Consider the following 26113-nt stretch of genomic DNA (forward strand, 5'->3'; position numbering starts at 1 on the left):
CGGTCGGAAATGCAACAACTTTTGAAACTACTAGGCGATAACAAATATGTTTCAAGCTTCCGAACCTCCGAGGACAAAGTTACGGTGCGTGATATTTTTTGGACTCATCCCGAAAGTATCAAATTATTCAACACATTTCCAACCGTTCTTGTGATGGATTCGACGTACAAGACCAACAAGTATAGGCTTCCGCTTCTAGAGATAGTCGGTGTTACCTCGACGGACAAGACTTATTCGGTGGGGTTTGCTTTTTTGGAGTGTGAAAAAGAAGACGCATACGCATGTGCTTGTATACTTGCAAAAAAAAGAATTTGAATTCACCCATACGCATGGATGAGGTAGCCGACCATTGGAAGAAACTTCGTTTTGATGATTTTGACCCGCCGAAAGAAAATGACTCCAAAATCACCATCTCCGACGAGTTGGAAGTGATAATGGAGAAGTTTGCTAAAGCGGACGACACAACAAAAATGCACATAAAAGAACAATTGCGAAAGATCGCATTTCCGGAGACCACCGATTTGAAACCGCCATCTCAACCGGTTAAGACTAAAGGTGCACCGAAAAAGTCCAAAATTACACAAGATGACACATCAACAAAACGATCTCCTTCCTACTTTGAACATGTTGATGCATCGTTACCGGAAATTCATGAGACACCTAAGTCCAAGAGTAGTGGTAACAAAGGTGCCCGTATTTCGAAGCCACCTCGCACACCGCCGATAAAAAAATCACCCATTGTCTACATTGATGAGATGCCACTTTTTATGCACAAATATATCGATAACATCGTTGATGTTGGAGGAGACGGCAATTGTGGATATCGGGCCGTTGCGGGTTTGCTCGGTAAAGGGGAAAATAATCACACTTTAGTCCGACGGGAACTTCTTGCGGAGTTGACTTCGTATCGGGACATCTACGGCCGACTATATGAAAATCAAGAAAAGTTTGCAAAAATTCATGATTCACTTGTTCCACCACTTACCGGTATCGCTCCGGTCTCAAAGTGGATGTCATTCCCCGATATGGGTCATCTCATAGCAAGTGCATATGATATTGTATGCGTCGATTTGACGAGGTTTGGACTAAGTGAGACTTTCTTTCCACTTCATAGTCGACCGCCATTGGACTCGTCGGGCCGAATCATATGCATCGGGTATCTACGATCGCGGCACTTCGTCCAAGTGTTTTTGAAACCGGGGTGTCCTATACCGGCTACTTGTTGTCAATGGACCGCACATCGTTCAAATAAGGCGGAGACTTGGCCGGATCCTTTTGTTTCAAGAATGGCGGAGTTTGAAGAAATGATGAGCCAAGAGCGCGAGCAAAATAGAGAGCGGTCGAAGAATGAGCCTATTTTGGACTTAGGATCCACCAATTGGTTCGGTGAATTTTAGTTTGTTCCGGATCGTTTTTTGTATGTATTGTTGTTTATCATGTAAAATCGGACCGATTCAATACATGTATAATATAATTATGTTTTATGACTTGCTTGTCTAATTTATGGTTAATGTCAATTCCATATGTTCAATTTAGACAACACACTAAGCAATCAACAAAATGCAAAATTTATGTCTGTTTCTGCATAATTCGGAAATGAACTTCCGAAATATGCTAGTCTGCCTCCTATTTTTGGAAGTTCATTTCCGAAATGTCCCCTAAGGCAGGATAAGGTTTGTTAGGCCATCAATGCTCCAATAAGTCTATAAATACACATTCTTCTTCATCCTCTCCACACCACAAAACACAAATGACACAAACCTACCCCCACCTAGCATTCGTCTACTTTGAAACCGGCTACCCGATGCCGTTCCAATTTCTCTTCTCGCGCGACACGCCGTTTGTGGAGTTGATACCGTCGCTCAACACGCTTTTGCACTATCCCGAGAATCGAAAGGTTGTCAAGCTCGAGTACCGCTCGCCATCGCTTAACGACGAGGGAGGCATTAAGTTCACACCTTTTGAGATCAAGAACGACGAAGATTTGGCGGTTATGTGGACAATGTTCGACCGATTTTCTTCGAAAGGCCCGATCGAGTTGGACGCGAAACTTCAAAGATCGGCGGACGATGTTATCAAAATGTTGACTCATCCCCACCTACCTGTGATCAACAATATGTAACTTTAATTATATGTAATATTATCGTTGTAATCTTCACCCGATTAAATAAAGCGAATTGTTGTTGTTTTTCATTTTCTTCTGTCCAGACATATTTTCGGAAGTTCATTTCCGAATTCCCCAAGGGGGGTGCGTTCGGAGATGAACTTCCGAAACACCACATTTTGTGAAAAAGTAACTTTATTTCGGAGATGCATCTCCGAAATCAATATTTTATATTAAAAAAAACACGTTTTCGGAGATGCATTTCCGAAATGAACTTCCGAAACAAGGGGTATTGTGGTAAATTCACCAGGGGTGGGCAAGAAGGTTGGGAGGTGGGTGAAGAAATTTTCTTATTAAATTAGAGTAACATATTTCATATGTACATTTTATCATGGACAACCCATATGATCAAGAGTCCAATCATACTAAGAAACGACTCACTAAACACCCTCGTAAGGATACATTACTTTGAACATTAACGCTAATGATGTACTAAGCGTGAATAATGTTCTTGCTTACATAAAGCATATATACTTTAAAATGCTTTAGCGGCGCATTGGATCTCAGTCACCTTTTTTGTGAATTATTAGCACTAACTGACCAATTAGCTCTTTAACACAATATAATTCCTTCCTTTATCCCATTCCCTCTTTTATTAAATTTAATTAATCAAAGGAAGGGGGAAGGGGACCTGCCATTATAGTTCCATGTGTCGACCTTAAATTCTATTAGCATATTATTTGTGTAAAAACAATAGTACCATGGATATATTCGTTTAATATGATATGGTTTGATTAATATAAAATTTAATTATTTTTGTTCAATGTTATGAAGGTTATGGGGAGTATTATTATTATTATTATTATTTTTTAAACCTAGAGTTTATGTGTTGAATTTATGCGTAATTGAGGAGGGCTAACAACATTTTTTTTTCTACAATCTCAAACACTTATTTTTTATTGGTTAAAATATGTGTAAGTCCCTCATTTTAAAAATAAGTCCCACTTAAAGTGGTAGGACCCACACATGTTTCAATCAATAAAAAGAGAGTGTTTGAAAGAGTTTTAAAAAGAAAATGTTCTTCAAACACTTGGGCTCCAGTGGTAAATGAGCTTTTGGAAATGAGAACACCTCGAGAATATCGAATTCGATTACTGGTGAGAACAATATTTGACCAGTATTTATACCTCAGTTCACAACTCTGAATTAATAAAACCCCTTTTCCTAAGAAGTAAATAGCTATAATGCCAAAAGAAAATGAAAACAATGACATTCAAATTAAATTGACACTTTATAATTATCAATTACTATCTGAAATAAATATATTTAAAATAAAAATGGAAATTTTTTGGGTGAAACTATGCCAATATCTAATAAAATAAAGATGTGGTTGCCAAATCACTACCTCTCATATTTCTTTATGAAAAATATTTCAAAGAAATAAAACAAAAATTAAGTAAAAAATAATACGGTGACTATAAATTGAATCCAAACAAACATGAGTGTATAAATTTTAAAGACTTAATTAGTCACGAGGTCCCTTGACTTAATTTTAAGTGTCACTTTATTCCCCTGTTTCATATTATAGGAAAATTTCACTTATTAGTTCATTATCTAATAATCAATTAACCATTATATATCAGTCCCTTAAAAATAGCTTCGTTTGCCAATTATGTTAACTTGTGATGATGAGGCATGACAACATGGCAAAAGTTAAAAATACTAACACAACAAAGATCTTATATCAGTATTCTAAGCTTCTTTCACAAAAGTAATTGAGTTTTTGTGTTTCTTCCTCATCATGTTTTACATTTGTCTTTTTCAACATTCATCTTTTTTCTAAATTTCTGCTCAATGTTCAAAATTTCTAGCACCTCCTCAAAGTCAAACAACAAAAGTTGTGGGACAGTTGGATCTATGCTCAGAAGAAACAAGATGAGGGAGTATTTTTTCCAAGAGGTGTGCGTTCTTCGTACAATTACAAGCATGAACAATGTGAAGGAGAACACCTCCGACCTTCATGTTTTTTTCTTCTTGGGCCCCTCAGGTTGCCTTTTCATTGGCGGTTACTGTAAATTAAAAAACTTTATATTAGTCCACATAGTTTCCCCATTTAGTGGATAAATAACTAGTTTATAGACAACTTTATAAAAGTCCCTTTTGTAGCAGTCAGTCACAAATTCTTCAATTTCTAAATGCTAATTCTTCATGCTATAAATTGCATGACAACATGGCAGCCTTATCAACATGCATCTCCTACAAGAGCATTCTTTTTTCCCAGACTCATCTTTATCCATTATATGAGATATGCCTAATCTCATAATTGTATTCACCATCACGCTTGTAAGAAATGTAGAATCCAGAAACTATATATCATTCCAAATGTAAAACACAATAAATATTCATAGATTCTTCAATCATTGTGAATATTTGGTATAATATGACCTTTATCTTTGGAAATCTTTGGCCTATTTAACTCCCACCTTAATATAAGATAAATTCTGATTTCTTCAATCATTGTAATAATTGGCTTAGCCATAGTTGTTACAAAAACTGAGTTGAAAGCATCTGACATATTGTTCACCAAATTATCACATCTTGGAGTGGTTCTAAACCTAGTTTTGCTCCAAAACCTTGGTGAAATCTTTATCAAATGCTTGAATGCCTCCTCATTTACTTCCTTTATTTCAAGCATGGCCCTTTCCCATGCATTGACATAACTAGTAGTAGTTTCCTTCCACATCGAGTATTTCAGTTTAATGCCTAGATACTTTTTCCTTAAGTTGTTGTATAACTGCCTAGAAATTTTACATATTCAGAAGTTAATGGACTATAGAAGAACCATAAAAGAAGCTAAGGTACTAAATCATAATGCAATATAAAAGCCTAGAAAAGTAGTAGAATCAGAATGAAGTAAGATAATCCATTTGCACATGAGTAAGAAAATCATAATGAAGTTACCTGACACAAAACCATTGGTTCACTTTATGGAGCAATTACTCAAGTGATGACAACAATCCTTGCATTTACCACATAAAATACAATTAAAAAAAAGCAATTAACACTTAAAACAAAGAATGCAATTACTAAAATAAGAAAAGGTTGCCTTTTGTTGATCACTAATGGAATTGTAAGTTTTGCAATTTGAATCCCTTATAATTAGTGCTACTATCTTTCCACCATAACAACCCTTTATGAAATACCCATCCAAATTCTATTATGGGCACACACTTGAAAAAATGTGTCTACAAGCTTTAAAACATATATACATCCTTTGAAAGGTTAGGATCAATGGTCTCTCAAGATGTTCAATACTCTCATCTTTAACTTGAAATGCTTGAGTTATAATTTTCACAATTTAACTTGGATTTAACCTTAACACTTCATCGGCATAATCATAAAGTCTTGTATACTGCTCCTTAAATGAATAGTCCATAATATCAATAGCCATTGTCTTTGATCCATATGCAAGTGTCTTGATGATCCCCACGTTCCATTTTTGTTGTGCCATATTAATTCTATAAACTTCAAATATGGATCTTCCCTCACATTAGTTTGTATCTTATTGCTTAACCAATTGGAAGTAAGGAGACTAACTTTATAATTCCTACTACATGTATGCTTGTCAACTATTTTTCTCAATTTCCAAGTCTCTTCTTGTGGTATTTTTGCACAGTAAGCCTCCCATAGAAAACCTACCTCGCATATAATTCTAATCCTCTTGTTATCATTTTTCTTATATTTTAAATTCATGACAAAATGTATAGCATATGGTCTCATTCCCCCTTCAAAATACCACTTTGAATTAAAACATGTCCCTGCTTCCCACCTGTAATCCTCTAATGGTTTAACTCAATGGTCCTTCCCACAGTAAATTATTTTGTTGCATCAGTGATCCTTCCCACATTAAAGTCTTCTTCTACATGATCAGTGGCCTCTTCTTCATTAAAGTCTTCTTCCAACTAGTATTTTTCTACATTATTCACTTCATCCAACTTGTCTTTTTACATTATTCACTTCATCCAACTTGTCTTTTTCTAGATTATTCACTTCATTCAAATTGTCTTTTTCTACATTACTCACTTCGTCCAACATTTCTTTTTCTATATTGCATGCTTCATCCAATTCAATGGTCCCTTCCTCAATCTTGTCCTTTTGCACACCATGTCCACCCTCACAGACTGTGGTTAAAATAGACTAGGCCGAGTTAGGCTTTGCCAAGCCCGAGCTTGACCGGCTAAAAACTACCAAGCATAAGCCTGGCCTGTAGCCTATTATAGGCTTATTTTTTTGGTATGAGCCTAGCCATTTTGAAGGCCTATTTATCCTATTAGCCTACATAAAATCCTATTTTATATGAACAATTATAAATAAGCCATTCAACTATTGTTTAAATAAACTAACAAGTTCAAATATCAATGAGAATAAATGTTTATTTGCATTTACCTATTAACATAAGTTTTACGATACTATTTGTGTAAGAGAACTTATGTGAACAAATAATGACATTGTTCATAAGCTTTTTTCAGCTTGTCTACATAAGTTCTTCAAGATAACGAAGATTTATTTTTCTATTTTATTTCAAAGTACAAATAAAATATAATAATTATAAATTTATTCTTATTTATTTAAATCGGCAAGCTTGATAGGCCTAAAAGACTTTTTATGGTCTGTGACCTAGCCTTTTAAACTAAATAAGCTTATAAAAAAACCTAGGTCTTTTCTATTTAAAAAAAGCCTGGCCTGGCCTGTGCCTGTGTAGGCTAGGCCGTAGACCCCTGTTAGCCGGCTTGGCCGATTCTCACCCCTACTCACAGTTATCATTATCCAATACAAAACATTCTTCTTCTTTTTCATCGGGTCCTGCAATATTATATTCAAGGGAAATTATTGGTTCTTCAATTATGCCAGGATGTGATAGTGGAGGGATAACATATAAATGCACATATATTCTCACTATTGCAATGGTTTTCATCCTCTTAGTTATGAAACCATCTTTTAGTAGACAATCTTATTAATGCCCATTTCATCATATTATCAACTTGAATACTTGAACAAATTTTAAGGGACTAAAAATAAATGTTTATTACTTAAGGGATGAAAGTGAGATCTTAAATTAAGTTAATGGATGAAAAGATGAATTAAACTAAATTTAAAATTGGGAAACCGTTACATTATTAATATGACTCCTTGCATAATTGAGAAGTGTAGGCTTCCACCAATGAAACCCCATGATAGTGATATCCAGGAAAGAAAATTTGTTTGAATCATGATAGATATGAGAGGTTCTTAAATGCATGTGTTTTTAACAAACTCCTTGCAATTTAGCTAAAGGGTCCTCAACTTTCATGGAAAAATGATTAATAATTTAAACATCAAATTTATTAATTTTTTAAAGAAAATGTAATATATTAATAATAAAGAGTAAATAGCACAAAGTACTGGTGAGTATAGAATTGACACAAGATGTAACGAAAGATACAACAAAGAGAACACATAAATAAAACTAGAAGAAGAAGAAGAAGAAGAAGAAGAAGAAGAAATTACATGGACCAATACAAATAGGTAAACAAATGAATTCCATAAAAACTGTCTTCTAAGAACTACACCCATATAAAGGATCGAGTAATAGCTCAACCTAGTTAACCACCCAACACCAGATTAAAGACCACCAAGAGAATAAAGAAAGAAACACCCACGCTCTCAACCTGACCGTAATCTCGATCCGATATTGATCAATCTAAAGGATGGGTTCTTAAGTCATTTTGTGAAGGCGCAAGAGTTCTCCCCTAATCTATCCAAAACCCATTTCCATGGCAAAAATAATATTTTTCTCCTCCACATCTTTCACATTTGTTAAAAAAACTAGAAGACATAATCTCATTTTGGGCTATCTAAATGGTCTAGACCACAACATGCCAAATCTTAGAAAAAACCCTAGACTTCGCCTTGCCACCTAAATAAAGGTAACTCTCAAAGAGAAAACTAGGATCCCTAGAAATAAGTATTTCCCTACCCAACCATCTAAAATTCCTATACCACACACTACTAGCTAAGTCACAAGTGACAAACAAGTGAGAAGCTAATTCGGGTGAAACACTGAAATAGGACCCATAGTAAGTCCCAAGTCCATAATCACCATTCTCTTGAATAAATTATCTCTAGAGAAGAACCTATAAAGGAGAAACTCCCTAGAGAAAATAATCACCTTAAATGGTGCCCAACTACCCCAAATGTGGAGAGAGACATATTGTAAGTAGAGAAGGGGTTGGTAGAAGAAACCAAAAGAAAACTATAAGCAGAGGACACAAGGAAAATACCATCCCTTGCAAGCTTCCTAACATACTAATATTTTTCAAAGGATAAAAGGAGCCCTCTAATATCGATAAAAAAATTAACAAAAATAAGTTCCTTATGAAGAAAGAAAGACATCTTTCACCTAAAGTCCAAAAAGAGGATCCCATATATCCACCTCCATATCTTTGTCACACTCCCTTCAATTACAATTACGACAAATAAAGCAAAGGCTCTTGGCTAAACTCGTAAAAAGAATAATTAGATTGAGTGATGTCTCCACAAAAAGACCACCTCCACACCAAAATTTTGATATTCTAAACCAAATCATCAAGATTCCACCATTCCTCCCTAAAACAAATTCCATTCCTAATCAACCAAATGGACTATGTCGTAGCTATCCAAATCATATCTAACTTCTTCCCATCCACCTTTTTAGATTTACAAAACGAGTGTCAATCCATAAAACTCGACAAACACTCTTCCTCCTCTAACCTCAGTTTACCTATCCAAAACGAAATCTCCCTCCAAATATTCTTTACCAAATAACAAACAAAAAAGAAATAATTCTAATTTTCTGAATCAATCCCACAAAAAGGACACTTTAAATGTTCAAAAGAAATAGAAATACCTCCATACACAAAAAGGTCTTTAGTTAGAAGCCTATTAGCGAGGAGCCTCCACCCAAAAACCTTAATCTTAAACGGCACCTCCGATTTCTAATTTGTTCTCTATAATTAATTTTCAATTTGTTCAGACACTTTAACATATTTTTATTTACACCCATCATATTCATATTACTATTATATATCTCTTGCTAACCATGTTAAGCCTTATCTATTTCTTTTAAATTACAAACCAAATTTATATAAATGACATAAACATATATGTGTAATCATTATTTAATATTTTTAATTAAGAAAAAAACGGATAAATTTGAGACAAAAATAATAAACTATAACTTACTTGAATTAGTTTATCAAAATATAAACTAACAAAGGTTAAATGTGTTAATATTTGAAGGCAATATAACAGTAGTATTATGGAGAACCAAAGAAAGGCTATAATAGGATTATAGGGTTTAAAATTCATTGAGAATCACAAAATGTGTTAGTAATTGGGTTAGTTGTGCATATGGGGGTAGAGATCGTAAAGATAAAGTTTTCAACACTTGTCTTATTTTTTTTTTATGCTTTCACTTTTTTCTCCTCCGTAAAATATTTAGATTATCAATGAACGGCCGGTGGATGATGATAAACTCACATTTATTCTTCCTTTTTGGGCCTATATAAACCCTTTCACTCTCTTCATTTCTTCACACATCTCAAAACTGTTCTTTGTTCCATATACAGGAAACAAGGGATAACCTTCTCCCATACTACCTATATCATTCATGAAATGAGGGTAAAAAACTTCATGTTCTTCAAGTTGGCATCAAATCTCATCATGTGGAGATTATTTAAGGGTAAGGGCGGTGACAGAAGAGAGTGAGCACACATGGTGTTTTTCTTGCACGATGATGTTTCATGCTTGAAGCTATGCGTGCTCACTCTCTATCTGTCACCCCACCACCATCTTTCTTCCTCTCTTTCCTTTTATTATGCTTACAGATGTTTCTAGTTTTTGACACAGTCCTCTTGATGTCAAGATCAAGATCTGATTTACATGAATTCAGTCTTTGTCGTTTTGATTCGTTTCAATATTCTTTGTTTTTTCTTTTTAATGAAAACACTAACCCTAGCTTTCAAATTGGGGATTCAGTACTGAAAATTACCAATAATACATCAAATCTCATACATAAATTTACCAGGTATATACTATATAGTATATACCAATAATACATCAAATTTCATCCATTTTTCTTGTAGGGATTCTTCTTGGTTCTTTCTTAGCATGCTGCTATCTAACAGTTACTTCATCAAAATCATATGAATTTATATTTAGTCAATGAATTTGGATTTTAAGTACTCAGTCAACTTAGTAGTACTAGTTTTAGTACTACTAATTAATTAAAATTATCTAGAAACACCTATAGTTTGTCATTGATTCATACTGCCAAGAAACATGGTTTGTTTTATTTGTTTATTTTATTGTTTGGAAGTGCATACACACCACCCATCTAGAGATAAGAGAGTAACCAATTGGATCATTTGTCGGTTATGAAAAAACCTTATCTTTAGGGCTTTGAGTTTTCACTGATAACAATAAAATTCTTCACCAAATTAAACCATTTTACTTAAAGGAAAAAAATGTTATAATTTTATGTTTAATTTCTTCTTCTTTTTTGATAAGAATCTATTTAGGGTGTGGAGACCAGACCTCCTAAGATTTCAAGGGTATGACGGCGGAATTCGAATCTGAAACATCGAGATCGTGTAGATCTAAGATCTGTCTATGTAATTGTTACTACTAGATCAAACTTTTTCAGTTTTTTTATGTTTAATTTCATGTTTAGGTGATAGAAACTATGGATACTGTAAATTTTTTATGTTTATATTTTTTTTTTTGTATTGATGATGGCATGAAGAAATTTAAACAAAAAAGATCTATATGACAGATGTTCATCAAATCAAGTTGGCATTATGAGACAGGAAGCAAGTGGGTAGGGTTTCTTTAATTTTGTTGAGAACGAAAGTGAAAGAAAATGGACAAATATTGTAGTGATTTTGATGTGTATTGTCTTGACAAATTGTCAATTTTTACTTCTCTCCAGATATATTATTGCTTTCATTTTTACTTTCATCAAATTAATTTAATGCATGTCAGATTATTAGTATTAAATTGAATTGATCTTTGAAATAAAATTAATATGTAATGATTTTTTATTAAGAAAATATCAAACATTGCATAATCTTTATGTTCTCCTGTATATCCTTGAAATTTAAAGATGTTTAAGTGATAGAACTGAGAAGACAGCAAAGGCAACATGTGTTGCAGTCTGATCTTGTATATATGACATGATATTTTATGTATATATTATCTCTATATACAATTTTATAGACATGTTCGGAACTATTTTTTCATGGTTTGTGTGAATAAATAAGAATAAATTGTTTTAAAGTTAATTTCCATTTGGCCTAATTAGATATAAAAGCATATTGATTTCACTTTTATATAGAATGTTTTGGCTTGATATTCATATGCTTCCCTTATACTATATATGATCTAATGGGAACAATATACCTTGTTGGGCGTTCGTTATTTATTTTGGATAGATTTTGAAAGAAAAGTTATGTCTTTAAAGAAGTGATCACTTGGGGAGATTGGTAGGTGGGTAGGGAAGTTTGGGTTTGAGAGCTTAAGTAGAGGCATTCTTTCCTTTTTGACCATGAGTGAGTTCTTATCGATAACCTTCTTCTATCGGTGATTAGGGATTTTATTCCTTCCTCGGAGGGTGATATGTTGAGGTGGTGTCATGTCAAGGATGACTTCTATTATGTGGCCTCGCCTTTTTCTTGTCTCTTGGCTCGCGAGGTCTCTTTCTGATCGTTAAGATCACTTCAATTAAGTTAGTCTTTTATGTACTATTTGGAATAAATGGACTTCCTCTAAAGTTATGTTGATAACTCCTTCAAGAAAGGATTCCCACTAAAGATAATTTGTTAAATTGGGGAATCCCCAATAGCTCAGGTATACATCTTGTCTCTTCTGTTTAATGATTCCTGAGTCGTCCTCTCACCTCTTCGTGACAAATGAGTTAGTTGTTTTTTATTGGTACCAGACCTTTAGTTGGTTTGGAGGGGGGTGCCTGTAGCTTTATTGAGAGATTTTCTAACTCTTTTTCAAATCTTTTTTCTCCTCTCGGTGGAGTGTCTAGGACTATGGGTATTTTTTATGATTTGGTATGCAGTGGTTTGGTCTATTTAGAAATCTCGGATTGATAAGATTTTTTTAGGCTCATCAGTAACAATTAAACACATGGAATGTATGAGTATCCTCTTGATTTGGAAATGATATCTCAGTAGGTCTGTGGGCAACTCTTGTGTATTTTCGACTTGACTTGAGAAATCAATTCGACGCCTGAGTCAATAACAGCTTGAGAGTCTTCGACCTTCTTTTAATATCTTTTGAGATTTTAAGTTTGGTGGTCGCTTCTATTGGTCATGGCATCGAGAGTTATAGCCTTCGTCATGTTTTAACTGTCGTTAGTGTGATTTGTTCTGAGATTGTTTTTCACCCTCTTTTTATTAGATGTTTAAAGTTTTTTATTAATTTCTTATTCGTTTTCCTTTTTTTTTATGTCTGAGTTAGGTATATCTTGTGTAGCTCTTCAAGTGTATTTGTAGATACTTTAATCTTTATTGCTATTTTACCATTACATTTATATATTCTATTTGACTTTAAAACATGTAGTCTTGTTTTTATATCTTTCTAAGAAAATCTAATAATTTGAAGGATTTATGTCTTCAAGGATTAGAGGTGGATTGATTATAGTCTATCATTTGATTATGATCTATTTAAAAATTTTAAAATGATTTTGTTTTTTCACTTCAAAATCTTTGTTTTGGTACAAAAGAGTCTATTATCTTTATATCAATAGTTATAACCAATATATATATATATATATATATATATATATATATATATATATATATATATATATATATATATATATATATATATATATATATATATATATATATATATATATATATTCACAATCTTGACTTAATGTGACATTAATTATATATATGTATTTGGTAGTGATTGTGGAGAGCAATGCATCAACCGGTCCCCAAAGGTCCCCTCCTCCACCCAGAAGAAAACAATAGAATGCGACAATTAATTAATAATTAGATAGTTGCACACTATATAAGCATGCAAAGGCTACCACAAAATTCGCAGGTGCTATTTGCAATGACCTCTTATATCTGTATTATTAATTTAAAAGCATATGATTTTACTTTATCGAGCTATTATATTCTTATATAAATACAGCACTGGACTGCAGTGATTGAATTGCAAATACTAATAAACTTCATATAGAACTTGAACATGCTACTAAAGGTTTCTTTCTACGTTTTCTATGACAATTGAATAATTAACAAATGGTACATAAGCTAGGTTTCAATTTGACCAGCGTTGGATTCAATAGATAGGGTGGTCCTTGCTTGTTTAAGAGGTTTCAATAGATGGATGTATAATGGAAGAATATATAGTAGGGTTAGGTTCCACCAATATTTGAATTGTTCAATTAACAAAACATATGCATGCCCCTTCCTTAAGCCACACTATATCATGCTAATTAAAATCAATTGAATAGTATTTGTTGGACTCACTTATAAAAAAAATAATTATAAATTATAAATTATAAATTTGTTCAAGTTTTTTTATAAATAATAAATTAAAAAAATACCCACATTCATCTTATTAAAGATAAAGTGAATAATAAAAACTTAGATTAAGACCCGTGGGTGTGCGATTATAAATTAATTTTATTTGTTTTTTGTTAAATTTTAATTTTGGTAACAATTATTTTTTTTAACAAATATGATCGATAACTTTATATCATTAATGATTTATTATAAATTATGGGCCCGTTTGTTTTGGCTTTTTTTAAAAATGATTTTTATAGTGTTAAAAAATTTTGAGTAAAAAAATTTCACAGAGAATTTTTTTATAAAAAGCTTCAAATGAAAATTTGGTTTGAATAGTTATTCTTAAAATGTGATTTTAGGTATTTCATCTATTTATGGAAAAAAATTGGATATCAAAATTTCAAAAAATTACTTAATTTTGAAGCTATTTCAAATAAATTTTCATAAAAATTATTTTTGAAATACAATTTTTTTTTTAAAATTGCGATTTTTACTAGATTTTGGTCTCAATAATGTATGTTTATGTTATAGGATGTCAAAATGAGTGTTTCATTTTAGAAAAAACAAATATAAAAAAGCTTGTAATATTTTGAAAAACGGTTTTGAAAAATCTATTTTCAAAAATACAAATAAAAAATCCACAATATCAATTAATCACAAATAAGAAATATATTTTACTTGAAAAATTAATTATATGATGAATAAAAGTGTATCAAATGTTTGTTACTTTATTAACTTAATTTTTAAAGAAAAATAATTATTTTAATTTGTTATGAATATATTGTAAAATATTTATGTGATTTTGTTATTGATATTAGTTGAAATATGACCGTTCTTAAGAAAATAGTATATATGTTTATTATTATACTTACTATCATCATTATTATAAAAAAAAAAAAGAGCAAACAATAAACTCTATGTCCTTAAATGTGAAAAATCAAAAACCTTGTTGTTTGTCTTTAATTTATTTGTCTGACATGATATGAAGATTAATGTATAATAGAAAAAATTTATAATTATTTTAGAACATTATATATTGAGATAATACAACAAAAAAAATTTCTTTTATTTATATTATTTAAAAATAATTGCAAAAAAATATAAATATTGTTTTATAAATTTTATAAAAATAATATATATCAAAGTTAGTAAGTTTTTGTTAGGTTAATATATTTTTATGTTATTTTTTAAAATAAATTATCTATATTTGTTATTAATTATATTGTAAAAGAATTTATGTTATTTTATTATTGATATTAATTGAAATATAAGAGTTCTTATTTTAGACATTATTACCTCTGTTTTTTATTATACTCCCTATGGTAATTATAAGAAGAAGAAAAATGAAAAACTACATATTAATATTGGCAAACTCTATATCGTTATATGTGAAAAATTAAGAATATTATTATTTATCTTTAGTTTTTCTGTCTGAAATGATGTGAAGAATATAGAATTAAAATAATTTAAAATTATTTTAGAGATTTTATATTGAAAATTTATATCAAAATTTCTTTTCTTTAATTTTATAATTAAAAATAATTGTAAGAAAAATAGAAATAATATTTTATTAGTTTATGAGAATATTGTGTATCAAATTTAATAAGTAATTGTTAGTTAATATTTTTTTTTATTTGTCAGGATTTGAATCCATGATCTCTAATATTATGTGATTCTTCTTTTAAGAAGTGAAGATGACTTTTAAAAGGTGCCACATAAGAATATAGGTGAAAAGACACAAATTTTGTTGAATTGTTTACATTATAGTGCGCTCTTCTCTTCTGATTTTATATATCATACTAAATTATAATTCTAAAATTTCTTCCCCCAAAAATTTCCCGTCAAATTTTCCACCAATACCAAGTTATCATATTTATTAATAATAATAAATAATAATAAAAATAATAATAAATAATAATAATAAAACCATTCTTTTAAAAAAAATCTCTAATAATAATAATATACACCCGCAAGCCACGTATTAGTTTCTATTTTTTTAGTTAATTGAAAACATTATTTATTAGTTATTATTATTAAATAAAACAAACCCTAAAAAATACTATAATTTATAATTAATCATTAATAATTTTTATAATTTATAAATAATAATTAATAATCATACTAATAAATATTTAAAACACAACCACGTTTTTTTAAAAAAAAAATTCTAATTTACAATTTATTATTAATTATTAAATTCTAAATCATCATAAAACCACAAATTATTTTCTTTTTTTTTTGAGCTAATTAGAAATCGTTATTAACTTTCTACTAATCTTCTAAAATATTTATTAATTTCCTATTTTTTAGTTAATTGAAGATATTATTTATTAGTTATTATTAAATAAAATAAACTGAAGGATAGAAAAACACTTAGAAATGGGGGGTTTGAATAAGTGTGACTTTAAAAACTCTTAAGATAAAAACAATGAACACAATATTTTTACCTCAACTGAGGATTTAATCCACTAATCAATCTTGATTACAATGGTTTTCCACTTAGATACCCTCTAAGTCTTCTAGAGTATACTGATCACAACTTGATCACTCTAGGAATACACCACTTAGAAACTTCTAAGTCTTCTAGAGTTTACTGATCTCACCGATCACTCTAGGAACCTTTTACAATAAATGTAAAATAAATGTTTACAAGAGTATTGAAATGCTTCTTAAAAAAGCTATAATCACAACTGTGATATTTCTCTTAAGTTTTAAGCTTAACACTCACTAAATATTACAATAGTTGTGAGGTTGAAGATGAAGTTCGTGAGTAATGAATTCAGCAGCGTTTCAGTAAGTTTGCAAGAGTTGTTGTATCTGCTTCTGATCAGAACTTCATATTTATAGGCGTTTTGAGAAGATGACCGTTGGGAGCATTTAATGCTCTGCATTTAATGTTTCACACTTTTGTCAACTACCTCGAGCCATGCTTTTCCAGCTTTTACTGACTTTGCCTTTTGTAGCTTCTAACGTTGCTTTTGTCAGTCAGAGATTAGACTTTGTAGCCTGTCATCTAGTACCAACTTCTGATCTCAGATTTTGTGAATACAACGTTTGAATTATCAGAATCAGAGTTACAGCTTGGTGCAGAGCATCTTCTTGTCTTCTGACTTTGAAGTGCTTGAGCGTGATATCATAAGAACTTCAGTGCTTCTGCTTCTGATCTCATGTTCTTCTGATGCTTCATAGACCATGTCCTGATTCTGCTTGACCATCTTCTGATGTCTTGCGAGAGCATGTTCTGATGTTGCAATCCTGAACCTTCTGAGTCAGTGCTTCTTAGCGCTGAATTGTGCTTACTCTTTATATATTTCCTGAAATGGAAAATGCAAAGGATTAGAGTACCACATTTTCTTATACAAAATTCATATACATTGTTATCATCAAACAAGAACATTGATCAGAACAAATCTTGTTCTAACATAAACCCTAAAAAGATTACTTCTTCCAACAACGTATTAATTCAAACCTATGTTTCGTTAACCGGTCAAATAGCAGTTCTATTTTCTAAATCATAAACCCACTTTATTTTATACAGTTTCATAAACTCACTTTATTTTATACGGTTTCATAAACCCATGTTCCAAAGCATAAACCCATGTTCCAAATCATAATCTCATTTTCTTTATTTCTAACTTCTCCACCAAAATATATAAATTCATCATTTCAATATTCAACATTACTTTTCATTACATAATATCAAGGTTTATTCAGTGACACTTTCTGTGATTATTTTCATTGATAACATCCATGCCAGAAAGATTGATTGGAATTTGAAAATTCGAATAATTCCTATGTGGATTCAACCTGAATTCAAAAATTCATCTGAGACAAATAGTTTGGAGATGATTTTACTTGATGAAGAGGTATAAATATTTTGCATTTTTTATTTCATAATCATATTTACAATCTATATTGATATGTTGATATTGTTTTTTTTTTTTTGCATTTTCATCTTTCTTTTCCATCATAGTATAGAAAAATTCAGGCCACTGTGAAGAAACGACTTATCACACAGTTTCAAGAATCCTTAAAAGAAGGTTATAATAATTTAATTGAAAACTTCTTAGTTGCCAGAAATGAAATGAAATTCAAACCAACAACACACAAGTTCAAATTAAACTTTGTGGGAACTACAAAGTGCAATCAAATAGTTCCTAATGAAATTCCAACAAATTATTTTTATTTTGTTGCTTTTTCAGATATCCTCTCAGGTATATATGCTGATAAATTACTTGGTATACACTTCTGTTATATTATTTTATATTCACTTTCACATTTATTCATAAATTTACAAATCAAATTATATAGTTCATTTGACTCAACTTATTTGTATTTTTTTTAGATGTCATTGGACATATTGTGGAAAAGAACACCATCAAAGAAACTCAAAAGAATGGAAAAAAATTACAAGCTCATTAATATTGTTCTTGAGGATTTAGAGTAAGATTTAATAATGGTTTATCACTATATTTAATTACATAATTTAATTTATGATATATAATATTTTCTCTTTACTAATCACATATTACTATAGAAACAAAAGAATATATTGTATTTTATTGGGAACTTATGTTAAGTAAATGCAACAATATCTTGAAAATCATAGTGAATCTGGTCTTATTGTATTTATCATGAATCCTGTCAAGTTAAAGAAATAGAATGATAATTTAGATATTTTTGTGTGTGTCAATGTTATTCATTATACTTATTTATTATTTATTATTTTATCCAACTATGTTTAATGTTTCTTAACAGGAATAATGGGAATTTCAAATGCATTTTTGGTACTAAGATGTTCTTCAATGCTGACATCAAGAAAGTCAATGAATATAAGTTAAAGTATATATATCATACATATTTTATCAATCTATTGTTATTTTAATCAATTCTTAAATCAATTGATTAAATTTTTGTTATTATAGATTGGACGATACAAAAGTTTCTCTCACTCAGTCAGCGACACAAATTATTGGTCAGGAAGAAATATTGGTAATAAGGTGTATATACCTAGGTTGTCATTGACACCTTCTAATTCAAGAAATCCTTTTAAATTTCAACGGAGACAATTCCCTTTGCTCATTTAATTTGCAATGACTATTAATAAAAGTCAAAAACAATCTTTGAAGCATGTTGGAGTTTATCTTCCATAATCTGTTTTCTCACATGGACAATTATATGTTGTCATTTCAAGAGTTACTTCAAGGAACGGTTTGAAGTTATTGATAGCTACGGATGACGGTCAACATACAAATAGCACGTTAAATGTCATTTACAAAGAAGTATTTCAAAATTTAAAATAACTGAACTGATCTATTACAATTTTTTGCCCTAATCTCAAACATGTGTGACATATTACTTTTATTCTATTTTTATATTTATGTTGCTCTCTTTTATTTATATTAAATTTATAATTTTATTTTAATCTAATTTTACATTTGTTATTAATTCAACATATCATTCCGTGCACCGCACGAGTTTATTCTATTTTTATATTTATGTTGCTCTCTTTTATTTATATTAAATTTATAATCTTCTTTTAACTTGATTTTACATTTGCTATTAATTTAACATAACATTCTCGTGCATCGCACGGGTAGACGTCTAGTTATAATACTTTATTGTATTAATTTTTTAATCTTAATTTAATAGTGGTAAAATGTGTATATATAACTTAATGTCTTAATTGAAAAGAAAACTAGATAGGGCGCCATTTTTTTCTACTGTTAGGCCTACCAACTATGTTGAAAAGTGACTTGGTCATGGGTTTAGATTTCAACAAAATCATTTTGTCATTTTTGAGATTGGTCTTTTCCTTACTATTGTTATGTTTAAATGAGGGAATAAGTGTGAAGGGATAATATTTCACCATGGTTGAGAGATTCAACTATAAAGACAAGCTTTTCCAACATTAGTTTATGTTTTCATGAATAGGCCCGGCCCAAGGGGTAGGCCACCAAGGCCACACTGCCTTGGGCCTCCAATTTTTTCTTCATATACATTAGTATTAGTACTAGGTTATTATACTAGATAATGTTATATTATATACTAGGTTTACGGTATATTGTTTATTGGCTAAGGAGATATTGACATCAATAAAAGATCATGCAATGAATAATAATTGAAAAACTTCAACTATTACACATATTATTTTTATTATTTAAATCAATTATTATAACAACAATAACATCTGTAAATTTAGTATATAGTTTATTTTATATAACATAAATATATTTTTAGTTGTAAAAATATTTAATTATTTTTATTTTACCATTTTATGTCATAAACCCTCATTAATAATAATAATAATAAAAGTAATAATAATAATATGAAAGGCTCAGATATCATGCAGTGGCAGCCTACACAGTCTTGCTCCTGGATGCTCAAAGGCATTATCAAAGTAAGAGATCGAATCATTCAGAGTGACTATTAGATGCATAGTATAACTGAACAAAAATTTATCATGCGGAGAATGTATAATGAGTTCATAGGGGAAAGGCCTATTATGAATTCGAGAAAACTGTTTGATCAAAACCATGCTCTTCCCCGTGCTCGATTTGCTCTTTGGCTCACTATCTGTGAAACTACAATTCACACACCATATAAACACAATGAGAAGCTTGCATTGATAGAAGAAAGAGATAACCTTTTGTATTTCACAACTAGTTAACATCAATACTGGTGTCAAGTATATATAGCATACAGAGTTAGTTATATTCTAACTAACCTCTATAACTAAACTGTAACTACCTAACTGATTATGAATGTAACAGCCACTAGGATACAAAGAGTTCTCATTCTATATCATGCTTAACATCCCCCCTCAAGCTGGAATAGATATTCAACATTCCAAGCTTGCTTTGAAGATTGTTAAAAGGTCCTACATGCAGAGATTTTGTCAAGATGTCTGCCACTTGATCTTTTGAAGCAATCGGAAGTAGATGAAGAATGCCAGCCTGCACTTTATCTCTTACCACATGACAATCAATCTCGATATGTTTCGTTCTTTCATGAAACACGGGATTGGCTGCTATATGAAGAGCAGATTTGTTATCACAGTAGATTACAAATGGAGCAGGATGCTTAATTTGAAAATCTTGTAGCAGGTACAAGATCCATTGACCTTCGCATGTAGCTTGTGCCAATGCCCGATATTCTGCCTCAGATGACGACCTGGATACAACAGCTTGTTTCTTGCTCTTCCAGCTTATCAAAGAATCTCCAAGGAAGAAGCAAAAACCAGTTGTTGATCTTCTCGTATCGGGACATGCTCCCCAGTCAGAATCTGAGAATCCTTTAAGTGTGAGAGCTGATGATGAGCTAAAGAACAGACCATTACCAGGATTTCCTTTAAGATATCTCAACAGATGGATACCAGCTAACATATGTTCATCAGTAGGATTGCTCAAGAACTGACTCAGCTTGCTAACTGTGTATGAGATTTCAGGTCTGGAGTGTGTGAGATAGAGTAATCTACCAACCAACCTCCTGTATTCAGTGGGATCAGAGAGACATTTACCAAATCCTTGATGCAACTGGACATGAGGCTGCATAGGAGTATTGTAAGGTTTCGCTCCAGTTAGACCTGCATCTTGCAACAAATCTAATGTATATTTTCTTTGGCAAAGAGTAATTCCTTCTTTTGACCTGCTTATTTCAAAGCCAAGAAAATATTTTAGACTGCCAAGATCCTTGATGCTGAACTTGTTATGTAAGAGGGTCTTAATACTAGTTATCTCATCAATATCAGTCCCCCCTAAGACCAGATCATCCACATAAACAAGGATTACTGTGAATCGAAGTCCATTGGATTTGGTAAACAAGGAATAGTCTGACTTGGATTGAATGTAGCCAGATTGGAGAAGAGTTGTAGTAAGCTTAGTGTTCCACTGTCTGCTTGCCTGCTTCAACCCATAGAGGGATTTTTGGAGTTTGCAAACAAGATTGGGATGAGGTAATGTCAAGCCAGGTGGAGGTTGCATATACACTTCTTCATTGAGTTCACCATGCAAGAAGGCTGTGTTAACATCAAGTTGAAACACAGGCCATTGACAAGCAGCAGCAATAGCTAAGAACACACGTATAGTGGTCATTTTAACAACCGGACTGAAGGTGTCCATGTAATCCAAGCCTTCAGTCTGGGTGAAACCCTTGGCCACTAAACGAGCTTTGTACCTCTCTATAGAGCCATAAGCATGTTGTTTAAGTTTAAAAACCCATCGACATCCAATAGCTCTTTTATGCTGAGGTAATGGAACTAATGTCCAAGTATTGGTCTGTGTGAGGGCCTGTAACTCAGATTGGATAGCATCACTCCAGTGTTTATTAGTAATAGCTTCCTCATATGTGTGAGGCTCAGGAATAGAAGATAAGTGAAGAATGAATTGGTTATGTGCAGGAGAAAGATTATGATAGGAAAGAAAATGGGATAAGGGATACTTACTTTGAGAAGAAGATTGAGTGGCAGCTGAATTGTGGAGTGGGACTGTATTCTCAATCAGGTTACAATGGTAATCTTGGAGGTAAGTGGGAGGCTTGCTGTTTCTGACAGACTTTCTTAATGCAGTACCAGGATTAGGGTTAGAAATAGGTATGTTAGGATTAGATGATGTGTCAGAAACAGGTAAAGGTTCAGCAATAGGTGTATCAAGAGAAACATTATCAGAGCTGCCAGGAATAGGGGAAGAATTATGCTGATGTGCAGTAGTGTTATCAATGTAAGGAAAATCAAAAAAATCATGAGAAGGATGATGGAATTGGGTTGAAGTTGAGGATGATGAAGGTAAAGATTGTTTATAGGGAAAGATGGATTCAAAAAATATAACATCTCTGGACAGAAAAAGTTCCTTTGAATGTAAATCAAATAGTATATGACCTTTGACTCCAAGTTTAAATCCTAAATATAGGCATTTTCTGGATCTAGAGTCAAGCTTCTTTCTATGTGCTTGCAATGTTGCAGCAAAACATAGAGAACCAAATACTCTAAGAGAATCTATGTTGGGAAGGCAGTTATAGAGAATTTGAAAAGGTGATTTTTGGTGTAGAAAAGGTGTGGGAAGTCTGTTAATGATATGGATAGCATGACTTACTGCATAAGACCAAAAAATTTTGGGAAGGTGGGCTTGAAATAGCAAGGCTCTAGTGATGGCAAGAATGTGTTGGTGCTTCCTCTCAACTATCCCATTTTGTTGAGGAGTACCAACACATGAAGTGTGATGAATAATACCATTGTTTTTATAGTAATCATGCAGTAAGAACTCATTGCCATTGTCAGATCTAATACACTTAATGGCTTTATTGTGTTGTGTTAGAGCCATAGACACAAAGGCTTTTATCAGATTGGCAGTTTCAGACTTTTGCTTCATAAGGAAAATCCAAGTAAAACGACTCTTATCATCTACAACAGTTAGAAAGTACTTATGACCATTCATTGAAGGGATAGAAAGAGGACCCCAAATGTCCATGTGAACTAGATCAAAAGGTTCACTGGACTGATGAGCACTATCAGGAAAAGGCAACCTCTTTTGTTTAGCATAAAAACATATGTCACACGGTTTATCATAGGAATCAACAGTTATAAAGGGAAAAATTTTCTTTATTTCAATTAACTTGGCATTGGAAGGGTGCCCAAGTCTCAAATGCCAAATGTTACAATCAGTTTCCTGTCTAGGAAGTACAGAATTAATAGCTAAAGTGGTATTATGTAAGAATGATGGCATAGAATCAATGGGAGAAGGTGAGATGAGGGGAATGGCAACAGGTGGTTGATTGAGAATATACAATCCTCCTCGTAACTCAGCTGCACCAATCATCTTCCTCGAGCAAGTGGTCTGTATGAAACATGTAGAGTTATCAAATATCAATTGGCAATCCAAATTAGAAGTAAGTTTAGGTACAGAAATGAGGTTAAAGGTGAAATGTGGCATATACAAAACATTGGTCAACACAAAATTTTCATCAAAAAGAATGGTGCCAGCAAGATGTGTTGACACCAATGCGCCATTTGGTAATTTCACAGTTATTTCAGGAATTCTCTTTAGACATGAGAACAATCTTCTAGAAAAGCAAACATGATCAGTAGCCCCCGTGTCAAGTATAAAAGTATCAGTTGTGTTTTGTGTGGGAAAAGTGCAGATAATACCTGAGTTGGTCTTGGCTTGAGTGACAAGATGATTAACACTGTGAGAATTAGAAGATTGTTGCAGTAAGGCTAGAAGGGCTTTGTGTTGAGCAGGTGTGAAACTAATGCTTCCAGATGCAGTCTCATTAGGCTGTTCAGTAGCAGGTTCATGTTGAGTTTCATCCTCAACCTCATGGTCAGCTGATACATTGTTAATGTGGCTTTGTTGCTGCCAGTGAGGAGGATAACCATGCTTTTTGAAGCATGTATCAATTGTGTGATTGGTCATACCACAGTGAGTGCATACTCTCATACCTCTGCCACGACCATTGTTGGACCTGCCCCCTCTTGAACCTCGACCTCGAGTAAAACTATTCCCTCTGCCTTGAGACTGATTAGCAGGAAAAACTAAAATCTTGGACTCATCAACTGGGACAATTAACTGTCTTTCTTGCTGGACCAGTAAAGAATATACTTTGCAGATATTGGGAAGAGGATCCATCAACATGATTTGGGATCTAACTGCAGAATATGTATCATTCAACCCTTTAAGGAATCGAATTACCTGATCAGAATCACGATAGCTACGTATCTTATCAATAGCTAGGCAAGTGGTGGCACATTCACAAACAGGTAGCGGGCGAAAATTGTCCAATTCTTGCCACAACATTTTCAATTTAGTGTAATAAGATGAGATTGAAGAATCACCTTGCCGAAGGGTGCAAATTTCTTCCTGAATCTCTGAGATTCTGAATACATCACCATGATAGAAGCGATCTTTGAGTTCTTTCCATATACCTGAAGCTGTTTCCATCCATAAAACGCTCTGTGATATATCAGATTCAACTGAATTGTTCAACCACGACATTATCATTGTGTTGCATCGATCCCAAGCAATGGAATCACGATCTTCATCAGGTGGTCGAGGTAACGCACCATTGATAAAGTGCAGTTTGTTCTTGGATCTCAACGCCATTGTTATAGATCTTGACCAAGAATGGTAATTACCGGCGTTCAAGAGAGGAGAAACAAGAACAAGGGCGGGGTTTTCATTGGGATGCATGAAATAAGGATTAAGAGTATCATTTTGATACCCTTTGTTGGTATTGGAGGTCGTGTTGGATGGAGAAGAAGAAGCAGATGAGCTATCGGTGGACATGGTCGGAACGAAAAAAGGAAGCAAAGATCGCAAGAAAAGGAAGAAGAAGAAGGGTGAGTTGTGAAAAAGAAGAACTCTGAGAATGCAGCGGAAAGGAATGAGACGCTAGCCACAGGTCGATGATACCATGTGAAACTACAATTCACACACCATATAAACACAATGAGAAGCTTGCATTGATAGAAGAAAGAGATAACCTTTTGTATTTCACAACTAGTTAACATCAATACTGGTGTCAAGTATATATAGCATACAGAGTTAGTTATATTCTAACTAACCTCTATAACTAAACTGTAACTACCTAACTGATTATGAATGTAACAGCCACTAGGATACAAAGAGTTCTCATTCTATATCATGCTTAACACTATCCTTGGAAGACTCCCAACAAAGGACAGATTGGAGAAGATTGGTATACACACTGATGGAAAATGCCTGGCCTGTGATAATATTGAAACTGTGAATCATATTTTCTTTGCTTGCAGGTTTACACAACATATATGGAGCACCCTTCTCAATTGGATTGGCTATCCAATTCGTAGGCATGATTGGGACAGAGAGTTTGAATGGATCATAGCAGAGACTACGCAAAAAGGATGGAAACGGTGTTTATTAAAAATGCTTGCTGTTGAGACTGTCTACCAAATCTAGAAATGGCTCAATGACACTGTATTTAACAGGATCCCAACACTGATATCGTGGGGAGTGTCAAACATGTGGTGATTCTTAGGGGAAAAACAAGAAGAAACTTAAGGCTCATATAGATGTCGACAATTTACTTATAAAGTAGCTTTATAGGTTAATTGTTTATGATGTTTGTCGTGTATAAGTTACTTTGAGGCCTGGATCTTAGGATCGGCATGTGTAAACTATTTTTGGTTTAAATAAATAATACATATTATTTTCTAAAAAAAAATAGAAAGTAATAATAATAATAAATATCAATGATAATAATAATAATAATTATATTAAAACTAATAAGTTTTAGTAGTATTATAAACTCGTATAAATAAATATTGAATGAATTATTTTTTATTATCTATAAGAAAAGACAGAATTTTTAATAAAATCAATTAAAAGAATGTAATAAATAATTTGAATTTATAAAAGTTAAAAAA

General features: G+C 32.2%; 1 long non-coding RNA gene across 1 annotated transcript; it reads left to right on the top strand.

The window, feature by feature from the left end:
* Positions 1–9595: 9595 nt before the first annotated feature.
* On the top strand, positions 9596–11062 carry LOC131655228 (uncharacterized). Its single transcript, XR_009299686.1, has 2 exons — positions 9596–9863; positions 10691–11062. It is a non-coding gene; the product is annotated as an uncharacterized LOC131655228 (long non-coding RNA).
* Positions 11063–26113: the final 15051 nt, after the last annotated feature.

The sequence above is a fragment of the Vicia villosa genome, linkage group LG3, assembly GCF_029867415.1.
Source record: "Vicia villosa cultivar HV-30 ecotype Madison, WI linkage group LG3, Vvil1.0, whole genome shotgun sequence".
Taxonomy (NCBI): Eukaryota; Viridiplantae; Streptophyta; class Magnoliopsida; order Fabales; family Fabaceae; genus Vicia; species Vicia villosa.